Source organism: Hemiscyllium ocellatum, chromosome 26 (assembly GCF_020745735.1).
Source record: "Hemiscyllium ocellatum isolate sHemOce1 chromosome 26, sHemOce1.pat.X.cur, whole genome shotgun sequence".
In the NCBI taxonomy this organism is placed as follows: domain Eukaryota; kingdom Metazoa; phylum Chordata; class Chondrichthyes; order Orectolobiformes; family Hemiscylliidae; genus Hemiscyllium; species Hemiscyllium ocellatum.
Genome location: NC_083426.1, coordinates 58,260,671 through 58,275,613, shown reverse-complemented (window position 1 = coordinate 58,275,613; position 14,943 = coordinate 58,260,671).

Genomic DNA, 14,943 nt, shown 5'->3' with positions numbered 1-14,943 from the left:
GACTGGCCTGCAGGTGAGATTTGAACCACATGGTTTCAGATCGGTTTTACTGGGTGTGACACCAAGGAAAGTGGTGGCCACAGATGGTGTTCCTGCACGAGCACTCAGATCCTGTGGACCAACTGGCAGAGGTATTCACCAACATCTTCAACCACTCCGTCCTACAAGCCAAAGTTCCCACCTGCTTCAAGAAGACCACCATCATCCCAGTACCTGAGAAAGCACATGCAATGTGCCTTAATGATTACCACCCAGTGGCTCTGACCTCAATAATCATGAAGTGCTTTCAGAGGCTGTTCATGGCCCACATCAATTCTCGTCTCCCAGCCTGCCAAAATCCCCCACAATTTGCCTACCGACAGAACAGGGCCACATAAGATGCCAACCTGTAGCCCTGCATTCATCCCTGGAATATCTGGCCAACACCGACACCTGCAACAGACTCCTGCTCATTGTCTACAGCTCCACCTTAAACACCATTATCCCCTCCAGACTCATCGCAAAACTGTGTGACCTTGGTCTCAGGTCTGTCTCTGCAGCTGGTTTCCTCAGCTTTCTGACCCACAGACAACAATCAGTGAAGGTAGACAACTGCACATTCTCCACAATAACACTCAACACTGGAGCCCCCCCCCCCCCCCCCCCACGGATGTGCCCTCAGCCCCCTACTGTACACCCTGTATACCCACACCTCTGTTGCCAATTCCAAAATATTTCAGTTCACTGATAACACCACTTAATAGAACAGATATCAAACAACAAAGAGTCAGAATACAGAAAGGGGAGAGAGAGGGCCTGATTATGTAGTGCAATGAGAATAACCTCCTACTATATGTTGGTAACACTAAGGAACTGATCATTGACTTCAGAAAGAAAGAAGGAGAATACACCGCATCTACACCAACAGAGCAGGAGTTGTGAGGGTCCAAATCCTCAGTGATAATAATGACCAACCTGTCCTGGAATTCCCATGTAGGTGCAATGATCAAGAAGCACAATAATGCTGCTCCTTCCTCAGGCGCCTCAGGAACTTTGGTGTGTCCATAAAGACCCTCACCAACATTTACTGATGCCCCATTGGAAGTATACGGTCTGGGTGGGTAAACACCTGCTGTGGCAAAAGCTCTGCCAAGGATCGTAAGGAACTACAGAATGTTGTGGGCAGAGCCCAGACCATCACGGGAGCCACTCTTCCATCGATGGGCTCCAACTACATGGTTTGCTACCACTGAAAGGCTCCAACATTACTGAAGACCCATCCACCACCGTAATGGTCTCCTACAAGCTGTCCCATCAGGCAGAAGATATAAAAGCCTAAACACATGCACCAGCAATTTCAGAAACAGCTTCTTCCCAGCTCACTCCATCTAAGCATCTGATGATCTGTATGCCCTTGTGGGCTATGACCAGAAGAGACGATGGCCTCGTGGTATCACGTAAATCCAGAGACCCAGATAATGTTCTGGGGATGCTGGTTCGAATCTCAATGGTAGGTGGTAGAATTTGAATTTGATTAAAATAAAAATTGGAATGAAGAGTCTAATGATGACCACGAATCCATTGTTGGTTGGTGGGAAAAAATCCACCCGGTTCACCGATGTGCCATCCCTACCTGGTCTGGCCTACGCGTGACTCCAGACCCACAGAAATGTGATTGACTCTTAACTGCACTGTGGGCAATTACGGATGGACAATTATTGCCGTCTCAGCTGGAAATACCCTCATTTCATGAATGAAGAAAGAAAAACAAATCTATCTGTACTACTTGTAAAACAGAGCTTTCCACTGTACTCACGGGCATGTGATGACAATACACAAATGAAATCAACAGGTAATTGTTTGGGTAATGGACAGAAAGAGAGAGATTGAGGGATATTTCATAGACAGATGTGAGAATGTGTTTGAGAATATTAAAATGAAGACATTGCCATACCCAAGAACAATATAGCTCAGTGTGCACAGGAATGATGACAGATGGGATTTTGGTGTGAGTTCCAATATGCGCCATAGAGTATCAATGCAGATCTACTTCTGCAGGTTTAACATTGGGTGTGTCAGCAGCAGATAATTGGCATCATTAAGAATGTGTTTCATAGCTCAAGGTTCAAATAGCAAATGGAACGTGCCAGTGAAGTATATTCTGGAGGTGTCATCAGTTAAAATATGGAACAGTCAGGGTATGGTGTCAGGAATCAGCTCATGGTTAAAGGATCACCTCAGTTATTGACCAGGACTGGGATGGAGTCAGAAGAAGGAAATAGAGTTTGTAAGGAAACAAAAGACAGTGGCCTCTCAATATTTAAATAACAAAAAGGCAGTGATGCAATGAACCATGGTTCACATCTGAAATTGAGTTGGTCACCATAGAGACCCATGAGAGACACTGACAGAATCAAAGAGAGAGCGATTGAGTGAACATGCTGAATGATGCAGTTAGTAGCAATTTGTAGAGTGAATATCTGGATTCAGAGTCTCAGCAGGAACCTTAAATGCAGCAATTACTGTCGAGCTAATGGAAAGACTGGTAACAACAGTTAAGCATAGTTTATTCAAATAGTAACTGGACTATGACACTTACCAGGGACACCAACAATAGCCAGGATAGGATAATAAAAATATTGAATAATGTAACACACAAGTTTCAACCGCTTTGTTAAAGAAAATTGATCATAATATGTAGAAAGATACCAAACATCATAGGAAAAACTTCTGTCCATTGTTGGAATATTCCAGTCTAACGTTCTCAGAGTCGGATCTCTCGGCCCCGTCTCTCTGGAGCTGCTGATCCCTGCTGTCGGTGATGCTCCTGTTCATACTTTGGGATAACACATTGAACGGAGCCCATTTATTATTAAAAATGGAAAGCTTCCATTGGGATAATTAGAATCCATGGAGACTGACATTAATCACAGTCACAAAATAAACAGGCTCAGTTAACCCCTTCCTTACATCACTTTTCGTATCACAATAGGGAAATATTTACTGGGACTGGATGGATTGTGTGAGGGTTGATGAGGAATGGGCCATAAATCTTTCAATCTTTTTAATCTTTCTTTCCTGTATGTGAGAGTAGTACCAGAACACTGCAGGGTTGTATATGTTTCACCCCGTTTACAAAAGGAGACAGGAATAAAATAATAGACTAGCTGCATAAAATCACTGGTGAGGAAATTTCTAGAAACCATAATCCAGAGTAACAATATTTATTATCCACTGAGTTTAGGTAATGCTGCTCCTAGTTTTAAGTGCCCTGTCATCAAATCCTTTCATAACCTTCAGACATCATTCATTGCATTGAGACTGCTGCTCAGGAACAGGGGGAAGCAATTCTGTCTCCATGTGCCTGTTACAGAGAGATAGGAGGGAGACCATTTAACTCACACCAACCTTTTACTACTTGAAGAGGTAGAAAGCTGGAGCGTTGGCACATTTTGCAAAGGGAATCAATCATAGCATACAGAAGTGTTACTGCAGCTGTACAAGGTGTTACTGAGAGGACACCTGGAGTCCTCTGTGTGTTTCTGTAACTGAGGAGGAACTCCATCAGGTACAGTTTACCAGCTGCTCATCACCCACGGGTTGCTGTGTCATTTAATGTTTCAGGCCTGTTATAGAAGGACAGGAGGAGGCCATTCAGCCCCTCGATTCTGTTACAAAAGGGACGGGATGAACCCACTCAGCCCCTGTCAGGACCACCACCTGATGAAGGAGCGGAACTCCGAAAGCTTGTGCTTTCAATTAAACCTGTTGGACTATTATCTGGTGTTGTGTGATTTTCAACATAGTACACCCCAGTCCAACACCAGCATTTCTAAATCATGTATACTGCAAAAGGAAGAGCATTGGGAAAAGCTGATGAGCAGAGGGATCTGGGAGTTCTTGTCCATTGTACCCTGAAGGTGGCTGGACAGGTGGATAGAGTGGTCAAGAAGGCATATGTCATGCCAGCCTTCATCGGACGGGGTGTTGAGTATAAGAGCTGGCAAGTCATGTTAAAATTGTATAAGACTTTGGTTCTGCTATATTTAGAATATTGTGCACAGTTCTGGTCTGAAAATGTGTTGCTGGAAAAGCGCAGCAGGTCAGGCAGCATCCAAAGAGCAGGAGAATCGACGTTTCCGGCATGAGTCTTTCTTCAGGAAGGGCTGCGCTTTTCCAGCAACACATTTTCAGCTCTGATCTCCAGCATCTGCAATCCTCACTTTCTCCTCGAAGATTTTAACCTACAGTTCTGGTCGCCACATGACCAAAAGGATGTGGACAATTTGGAGAGGGTCCAGAGGAGGTTTACGAGGATGTTGCCTGATATGTAGCTATGAAGAGAGGTTGAGTAGGTTAGGATTGTTCTCAGTAGAAAAAAGGAGATTGAGGGTGTACCTGATTGAGGTCTACAATATCATGAAGGGTATAAACAGGGTTGATAGAGATAAGCTTTTTCCCAGGGTGAGGGATTCAATAACGAGAGGTCACGTGTTCAAGGTGAGAGGTGAAAGTATTAAGCGGGATATACACAGCAAGTACTTTACACAGTGGGTAGTAGGTGCCTGGAATGCGCTGTCAGCTGAGGTAGTACAATGTTTCTGGGCAGATGTACAAGTGGGTGGGGAGCAGCGGGATACAGATACTTATGAATTGGGCAAAATGTTTAGACCAAGGATTTGGATCAGCTAAGGCTTGGAGGGCCAAAGGGCCTCTTTCTGGCTGCAAACTGTTTTTGTTCCTTTCTTCTCAAGGTCAATGCCAGATGGGCTGTCTGGTTTAATTTCGATGTTGTGACTTTCTCACGATTGAAAAACTGATTAGCTTGCTCGGCCATTTCAGAGGACAGGTGAGAGTCTGTGGCTCTGGATTCATATGCAGGCCAGACCAGGGAAGGATGGCAGGTGTCCTTCCTTGCAGGGCATTAGTAAACCAGATGGGATTTTTCAACAATTAACAATGCTTTCATGGTCATCAGTCAACTCTTTATATCCTGGCTGTCGATATCCAATCACAGTTATTAATTCTGGCTATTTCGCTTGTCTCGCCTCATTGTGTTCAGCCAAAGACAGCATCTAACCCTCTTTATAAAATACAATTTCTAGCAGAGATCGTTTTTTTTTTCCCCAACAGTTATCTTGAACATTACCTGAATGGTAGCTTCTTCCTTGTTATCAGATTTTCTATAGTGTTTTGTCTGCGACTATTTTTGTCCATAGCAGTTGCATTGTCTTGCACTCAGATGGGTGAATAGCTGCTTGTGATACAGAGGACATCCAACAGCACAGGTTCAATCCTCCACGCTGACAGATGTGACCATGAAGGGCCCACTTTCTCAATCTCAACCCCTTGCCCGAGGTGTGGTGACCCTGAAGATAAACCACCATAAGTGATCTCTCTCTAATGAGAGAGCAGCCCCCAATATCATTTGGGACGATTGTGGTTTTATTCTATCACTGTTAATATTTTAAAATTTTTCACCACATTAGCATTTCTTTTTCTCTTGTATTCTTGAATGTTCTAGGCATCCACAGTTTCATTTTGCATCACTACCAGGATTTTCTCCCACATCACAAGCTCCTGTATACCCTGTATATCTTTTACTCCATTGTTATTCATGAATCTATCTGTCTGAGCCTCCAAAATATTCACCATTTCTGCCTCCAATGTTCTCTAAGGAAGATTGTCACAAAATCTATGAAAATAAATCTCGTCATTTCTGTAATAAATTGAATATAATTCTTAAGGAAAACAAAAAGCATTAAATGTGCCCATGGGAGGACTTTGAATCAACTTTGTAGGAAGGATGTGTTGCTGCATTGTACCCAGTCTGACTGAGAACACATCAGGAGGGCTGCGTGTGAAGGTCTCTCCTTTTTCTTTCTTCTTAACTGAGAAAAGATATAATTACATTGGAAGCAGTTCAGAAATCTTTCACTTCACTAATTCCTGGGATGGAGGGCTTGTATGACGGCGGTTTTGCAGGTTACCCTCGACTGAGAGATGAGCTTTTTGAATCAAACAAGATCTTGACGAGAGTGGGTCAGGTGCAGAGCCAAAAGGTATCTGTGTTGACCGTAACTTATTGTCATTAGGCTTTGCTCCTGTGTTGAGGAAACCTATTTCAGGAATAAACCAGTTATATGTGGCTGACCAAAGAAATCGGCTGGTAAAAAATGCGGTCTGCAGATGCTGGAGATCACAGTTGAAAATGTGTTGCTGGTTAAAGCACAGCAGGTTAGGCAGCATCCAAGGAATAGGAAATTCGACGTTGGCTTATGCCCGAAACGTCGAATTTCCTATTCCTTGGATGCTGCCTAACCTGCTGTGCTTTAACCAGCAACACATTTTCAAAAGAAATCTGGCTGACCTATTCCTGTCAAGAAACCTGATCCGGTCTCAGACTGATATCATTGGCCATATCACCAACCTGGTTACATTTAAAATCTGTTGTGACCAGTGCAGGAGTGGGACTGGAAAAGGAAACAGTGACCCATCCAACCGTGGACAGTACAGAGATGAGGAGAAAGTCACAAAGTGAGAATTCATTCAAACAGAATTTTCTTTCCCAGAGGTTTCTGCTGGATGCATCTTTAAATTATATTGTAGCTGACTTAGTTTGATTTTGGATAGGCAAGTGAATCAGGGGTAATGGGGCATGAACAGAAAAATGCAGCTGGGACATCAATGAGATGAGCCATGATCTTATTTACTGCTGGAGTCATGTCAAAGGGTTGAAAGCTCCATTGTGCTCCTCAGTCCCATCTTCTGATGTTCCATTCAGCCCCTTGAACCTGCTACCCAAGGAGCAGATTGAGGGCACTCTGATAGTTAAGTGTAGATTCGGAAAATATACTTGAAAAATCTGGGCTGCATCAGGAACAGCCCTCTGACCCCACAACCCCTCTATCGAGCCGACCCCTCTCTACAACTTCTGTTTCAGATGTTGGTCAGGACGAGATGCATTGTGAATACAGTCCCCATACCTCCCTCAGGGTGAGATCAACTGAATCCTCTGCTCTCCCTGAATGCAACGTCTAGGAAAAGAACCACTACATTTTCAGTAATATTTCACATTTTCATATGTTCTAAGAACAGGAATAGGATGTTTAGCCCCAGTAAGAAAAAGGCTGATAGACTGCAGGGCTCAATCCCACTTTCCTGTCAACTGCTTGTACCCCTCAACTCGCCGATGTGTCAAAAAGCTATCTACCTAGAACATAGAAAGGTACAGCGCAGAACAGGTCCTTTGGCCCACGAGGTTGTGCCGAGGATTAATCCCAATGTAATATAGAATAACCCAACCTATGCACCCAACAATTCACTGCTATCCATGTGCATGTCCAGCAGTCGCTTAAATGTCCCAAATCACTCTGCTCTACCACCACCACTGGCAACGCATTCCATTCATTCATAACTCTCTGTGAAAAGGACATACCCCTGATATCCCCTCTATACCTTTACCCTAATATCTTAAAACTATGACCCCTCGTCCAGTCAATCTTGCCCTGGGGAAAAATATCTGGCTATTGAATCTATCTATACTTCTCATTACTCTGTATACCTCGATCAGTTCACTCCTCTTCGTCCTCCTCTCCAGAGAGAAAAGTTCAAGCTTTGTCAAACTCTCTTCATAAGGCTAGCCCTCCAGTCCAGGCAGCATCCTGGTAAACCTTCTTTTCACCCTCTCTAAAGTTTCTGTATCATTCCTATAGTAGTGTGACCAGAACTGGACACAATATTCCAAGTGTGGTCTCAACAGGGACTTGTAGAGCTGTAGCAAAACCTCACGGCTCTTAAACGTGATCCCCCGTTAATGAAAGCCGAAACACTACATAATTTCTTAACAACCTTATCCACTTTTGTGGCAACTTTGAGGGATCTGTGTTCTTGAACACCGAGATCCCTCCACACTGCCAAGAACCCTGTCTCTAATTCTATACTCAGCATTCGAGTTCGAACTTCCAAAATGCATTACTTCACATTTATCCAGGTTGAACTCCATCTGCCATTTCTCAGCACAGCTCTGCATCCTGTCAATATTGCTGCAGCCCGCAACAGCTATCGATAATATCAATGGCACCTCCCACCTTTGTGTCATCGGCAAACTTACTAACCCACCCCTCAACCTCCTCATCCAAGTCATTTATAAATAACGCAAACAGCAAAGGCCCAAGAAAAGAGCCCGGTAGGACGCCACTCAAAACTGACCTCCAGGCTGAATACCTTCCATCTACATACACTCTCTGCCTTCTTTCAGCCAACCAATTCTGAATCCAGATAGACAAATCTCCCTGTACCCCATACTTCCTGACTTTTTGAATGAGCCTACCATGGGGAACCTGATCAAATCCCTTGCTGAAGTCCATATACACAACATCCACTTCTCGAACTTCATCGACCTGTCTTGTCAGTTTCTCAAAGAACTCAATAAGATTTGTTAGGCATGACGTGCCCCTCTCAAAGCCATGCTGACTGCCTTTAATCACGCTATGCTTTTCCAAGCAATCATAACTCATATCCTTCAGAATTATTTCCAAAACATTTCTGACTACAGACATAAAACAGACTGATCTGTAATTGCCAGGGATCTCCCTATTACCTTTCTTAAAAAGAGGAACAACACTTGCCTTCATCAAGTCCTCCTCGACTCCCGTGGGGAGTGAGGAGGCAAAGATCTTCGCCAGCGGTTTAGCAATATCCTTCCTAGCTTTCTGGAGCAGCCGAGGAAAAATCTGGTCTGGCCCTGGGGACTTAACAATCTTAATGTTTTCCAAAATTTCCAGCACATCAACTTCATCCGTCTTAGAGTCATAGAGATGTACAGCATGGAAACAGACCCATCACGAATGGACCTTGTCCACGTTGACCAGATATCCCAACCCAATCTAGTCCCACATGCCAGCACCCAGCCCATATCCCTCCAAACCCTTCCCATTCATAAACCCATCCAAATGCCTCTTAAAAGTTGCAGTTGTACTAACCTCCACCACATGCTCTGGCAGCTCATTCCATACACGTACAACCCTCTGCATGAAAAAGCTGACCCTTAGGTCTCTTTCATATCTTTCCCCTCTCACCTTAAACCTATGCCGTCTAGTCTGGACTCCCCAATCCCAGGGAAAAGACTTTGTCTATTTATCCTATCCATGCCTCGCTTAATTTTGTAAACCGCTATAGGGCCAACCCTCAGCCTCTGACGCTCCAGGGAAAACAGCCCCAACCTGTTCAGCCTATCCCTATAGCTTAAATCCTCCAACCCTGGCAACACCCTTGTAAATCTTTTCTAAACTCTTTCAAGTTTCACAACATCTTTCCGATAGGAAGGAGACCAGAATTGCATGAAATATTCCAACAGTGTCCTAACCAATGTCCCGTACAGCCGCAACATGTCCTCCCAACACCTGTACTCAATACTCTGACCAATAAAGGAAAGCATACCAAATGCCTTCTTCACTATCCTATCTACCTGCGATTCCAATTTCAAGGAGCTATGAACCTGCACTCCAAGGTCTCTTCGTTCAGCAACCCTCCCCAGGACTTTACCATTAAGTGTATAAGTCCTGCTAAGATTTGCTTTCTCAAAATACAGCACCTCGCATTTATCTGAATTAAACTCCATCTGCTACTTCTCAGCCCAGTGGCCCATCTGATCCAGAACCTGTTGCAATCTGAGGTAACCCTCTTCACTGTCCACTACACCTCCAATTTTGGTGTCATCTGCAAACTTACTAATTGTACCTCTTATGCTCTCATCCAAATCATTTATGTAAATGACAAAAAGTCAGAGGACCCAGCACCAATCCTTGAGGCACCCCACTAGTCACAGGCCTCCAGTCTGAAAAACAACCCTCCACCACCACCCTCTGTCTTCTACCTTTGAGCTAGTTGTGTATCCAAATGGCTAGTTTTCCCTTTATTCCATGAGATCTAACCTTGCTAATCGGTCTCCCATGGGGAACCTTGTCAAACCCCTTACTGAAGTCAATATAGATCACATCTACTGCTCTGCCCTCATCAATCCTCTTTGTTGCTTCTTCAAAAAACTCAATCAGGTTTGTGAGACATGATTTCCCACGCACAAAGCCATGTTGACTACCTCTAATCAGTCCTTGCCTTTCCAAATATATGTACATCCTGTTCCTCCAGATTCCTTCCAACAACTTGTCCATCACTGAGGTCAGGCTCACTGGTCCATTGTGCCTTTATCTCAGCTCCTCCAAGTTCTCATCCACAACAAAGTTCCTTTCTTTCATGAAAACTGAAGCAGCAACTCATTTAGGGCTTCCTCTATCTGCTCAGACTCCACGCACAAGTTCCCTACTCTATCCCTAATCGGCCCTGCCTTCTCCATGATCTTTCTCTTATTCCTCACTCATGAGTAAAAGGCATTTGGATTATCCCTAATCCTTCTTGCCAAGCCATTCTCATGCCCCTCCTGGCTCTCCACAGTCCATTTCTGAACTCCTTTATAGCAAGCCTGTAATCTTCTAAAAGTGTGCTAGCTCCTTGCTTCCTCCACCTTACATAAGCTGCCTTCTTCCTTTTGACGAGAAGCTCCTCTATTCCCATCATCCAAGGATCCTTAATCTTGCCCCTTCTTAACTGTCTCAGTGGAATAAATTCATGCATCACTCGCAACAACTGTTCCTTAAACAGTCTCCAAATGTCTGCTGTGCCCTTTTTGTCGAACAATTTCTCCCAGTCAGTACTTCCCAACTCCTGTCTGATAGTGTCATAATTCCCTTTTCCCCAATTAAATATCTTGCCTTGGTAACTGCTCCTTTCCCTCTCCAAGGCTATGGTAAGTGTGAGGCAGTTGTGATCACTTTCACCAAAGTGTTGCCCCACCACAAGATCCAACACCTGTCCTGGCTCATTGCCGAACACCAAATTCAAAATGGCCTCTCCCCTCGTTAGCCTGTCTACATACTGAGTAAGGAAACCCTCCAGAACAGACATGACAAAAACGGCTCCATCCAAACCATCTGCACTAAGGAGGTTCCAGTCGATATTGGGAACGTTGAAATCACCCTTAACAACAACCCTGCTACATCTGCAGTTTTCCAAAATCTACCAGCCTGTGAGATCTTCAATCTCTCTCCTGCTATGAGGGGGTCTGTAGAAAACCCCCCAGTGTGGTGGCTACTCCCTTGCTGTTCCTATTTTCCACCCATATTGACTCAGTAGACAAACGTTCTTCAACAACCTTCATTTGTATAGCTGTGATGCACTCTCTGATTAGCAATGCTCCAGCCTCTCCTCTTTTTCCACCCTACCTGTTGTTTTTAAATGTTCTAAACCCTGGAACATCTAACAACCATTCCTGCCCCTGCGAAACCCACGTCTCCGTTATGGCCCCACCATCATCGCCCCAAGTATTGATCCATGCTCTAAGTTCGTCACTATTATTTCTGACACTCCTTGCATTAAAGCAGACACACTTTATCTGATCCCTTTGTTTCATCACTTGAGAAACCTTCCCTTTAGATTCACTACATCCTGTCACTGCCCCATCTACAACTGCCCCCTCTCAGATACGTAGCTGTGATTCCAACACCCTTGCCAAACTAGTTTAAACTCCAGAATCACATGAGCAAATCCCCCACCGAGAACATTTGTGCTCCTCCAGTTCAGGCGCAACCCATCCTTCATGTACAGGTCCCACTTTCCCCAGAAAATATCCAAATGGTCGAGGTATCTGAAGTCCTCCCTCCTGTACCAGCCTCGCAGTCATGTGTTAACCTGCATTCGCTGACTGTTCCTCACCTCACGATCTTGTGGCACCGGGAGCAAACCTGAGGTCCTGCTCTTCAGCTTCCGACCTAATTCTCTGTAGTCACTTTTCAGATCCTCAGTCCCTTTCCTGGCTATATCGTTAATGATAATATGTACACGATTTCAGGCTGCTCACCCTCCCACTTCAGAATCCTGTAACCCTGGTGACATCCCATTCCTGACCACAAAATAGAACATCAGAACATAGAACATAGAAAAATACAGCACAGTACAGGCCCTTCGCCCCTCGATGTTGCGCCGACCGAAGCCTACCTAACCTACACTAGCCCAAGAACCTCCATATGCTTATCCAATGCCCGCTGAAATGACCATAAAGAGGGAGAGTCCACCACTGCTACTGGCAGGGCATTCCATGAACTCACGACTCTCTGAGTAAAGAATCTACCCCTAACATCTGTCCTATACCTACCACCCCTTAATTTAAAGCTGTGTCCCCTAGTAACAGCTGACTCCATTAGCGGAAAAAGGTTCTCACTGTCAACCCTATCTAATCATCTTGTACACCTCTATCAAATCTCCCCTAAACCTTCTTTTCTCCAATGAGAACAGCCCAAAGTGCCTCAGCCTTTCCTCATACGATCTTCCTACCATGCCAGGCAACATCCTGGTAAACATCCTCTGCACTCTTTCCAATGCCTCCACATTCTTCCTAGAGCATGGCGACCAAAACTGCACACAATACTCCAGATGCGGCCGCACCAGAGTCTTATACAACTGCAACATGACCTCAGGACTCCGGAACTCAGTTCCTCTACCAATAAAGCCCAGTACACCATATGCCTTCTTCACAGCACTATTTACCTGGGTGGCAACTTTCAGAGATCTGTGTACATGGACACCAAGATCCCTCTGCTCATCCACACTACCAAGTATCCGACCATTAGCCCAGTAATCCATCTTCTTGTTACTCCTACCAAAGTGAATGACTTCACACTTAGCTACATTGAACTCCATTTGCCACCTTTCTGCCCAGTTCTGCAACTTATCTATATCCCACTGTAACCTGCCACATCCTTCTTCGCTGTCCACAACTCCACCGACTTTCGTGTCATCCGCAAACTTGCTCACCCAGCTTTCAAGCCCCTCCTCTAGGTCATTTATAAAAATGACAAACAGCAATGGTCCCAAAACAGATCCTTATGGAACACCACTAGTAACTGCACTCCAAGATGAACCTATACCATCAACTACTACCCTCTGTCACCTTCCAGCCAGCCAAATCCTAATCCAAACCTCTAATGCACCCTCAATGCCATACCTCCGTAGTTTTTCATTAGCCTACCATGGGGTACCTTATCGAACGCCTTGCTAAAATCCATATAGACCACATCTACTGCTTTACCCTCATCCACCTCCTTGGTCACCTTCTCAAAGAACTCAATAAGGTTTGTGAGGCACGACCTGCCCTTCACAAAACCATGCTGACTATCCTTGATCACATTATTCCTATCCAGATGTTCATAAATCCTATCCCCTACAATTCTCTGTAAGACTTTGCCCACAACAGAAGTGAGACTCACTGGCCTATAGTTACTCGGGCTATCCCTACTCCCCTTCTTGAACAAGGGGACCACATTCGCTATCCTCCAGTCTTCTGGCACTATTCCCGTAGACAACGACGACATAAAAATCAAGGCCAATGGCTCGGCTATCTCCTCCTTAGCTTCCCAGAGGATCCTAGGATAAAGGCCATCAGGCCCAGGGGACTTATCTATTTTCATCCTTTCCAGTATTCCCCAGACCTCTTCCCTACATACCTCAAGGCCATCCATTCTAATCACTTGTGACTCAATATTCACATCAGCAACAGTGTCCTGTTCCTGAGTGAATACTGACGAAATGTATTGATTTAGTGTCTCTCCAATCTCCTCCACCTCCACGCACAACTTCCCACTACTATCCTTGACTGGACCGATACCTACCCTAGTCATCCTTTTATTCCTGACATACCTATAGAAAGCCTTTGGGTTTTCCCTAATTCTACCAACTAAGGACTTTTCATGTCCCCTTCTTGCTGATCTTAGCTCTCTCTTTCGATCCTTCCTGGCTACCTTATAACTCTCAATCGCCCCAACTGAACCTTCACACCTCATCTTTACATAATCTCCTGTCAATCCGTCTAACTATTGAGTCCCCTATCACTAGCGCTTTTCTATTCTCCCATTTCCTTCTGAGCAACGGTGCCAAGTTCAGTGCCAGAGGCCTGATAACTATGGATTTTCCCTAGTAGGCCGTCCCCACCAGCAGTATCAAAAACGGTATACTTATTGCTGATGGGAACGGCCACAGGGGCCCTTGCCCTAACTGTTGGCTCTTGTTCCTCCCCTGGACTGTAACTCAGCTGTCGTTTTCCTGTACATCCTTTCAATCTCTCCAACAGCCTCCCGGATGATCCATAGTTCATCCAGCTCCTGCTCCAGTACCCTAACTCGGTAATCAAGGAGATGGAATTGGCTTCACATCCCGCAGATGTAGTCGGCAGAGACATGTGAAGTGTCTCTCATCAGCTACATTCTGCAGGAGGAACATGCAACTGCCCTAACATCATATCCCGCCATTCTGAAGGCCTGCACAGGACTAAACAAAGGAAGAGAAGACAAGAAAAAAAAGAGAAAACCTGAAAACCTTTACAGAATCTTAGTAAGGTTGGACGAGGTGGGTGGGTGGGAGGCCATACAGTTTATGGTCTCGGGTTTAGATGTCACCCACTGAAAAACTTCGCAGCAGCCCTCGTTTCTCTCTGCCCTCTCTCCTCGCCACTCTGTTCAAAACATGCTGTTTTTTACTCACCTTCCCAGCAGTCCTCTGCTCCTCCCTCACACCCCTCGGCAAATGGAGGCTCTGACGCCTGAGGGAAGTATTTTAAACTGTTATACTCATCTTCCCAGCAGTTCTCCGCTCCTCCCTTACACCCCTCGACCAATCACCTCTTCTATAAATGCTTTCAGTGATCGAGCCTCCACAACTCTCAAGGTTCGGGAATTCCAGACAGGCATTACCTTCTCGGAGAAAGTATTTCTTTGTGTCTCCATTTTAAATCAACGTCCCTTATTGTCGATTCATTTCTTTGAGTTCAAGACTCCACCCAAGATCTCCTTATCGCTCAAATCTTCCAACCCTGGCAGCATCCTTGTAAACATTTTCTGAACCCTTTCAAGTTTCACA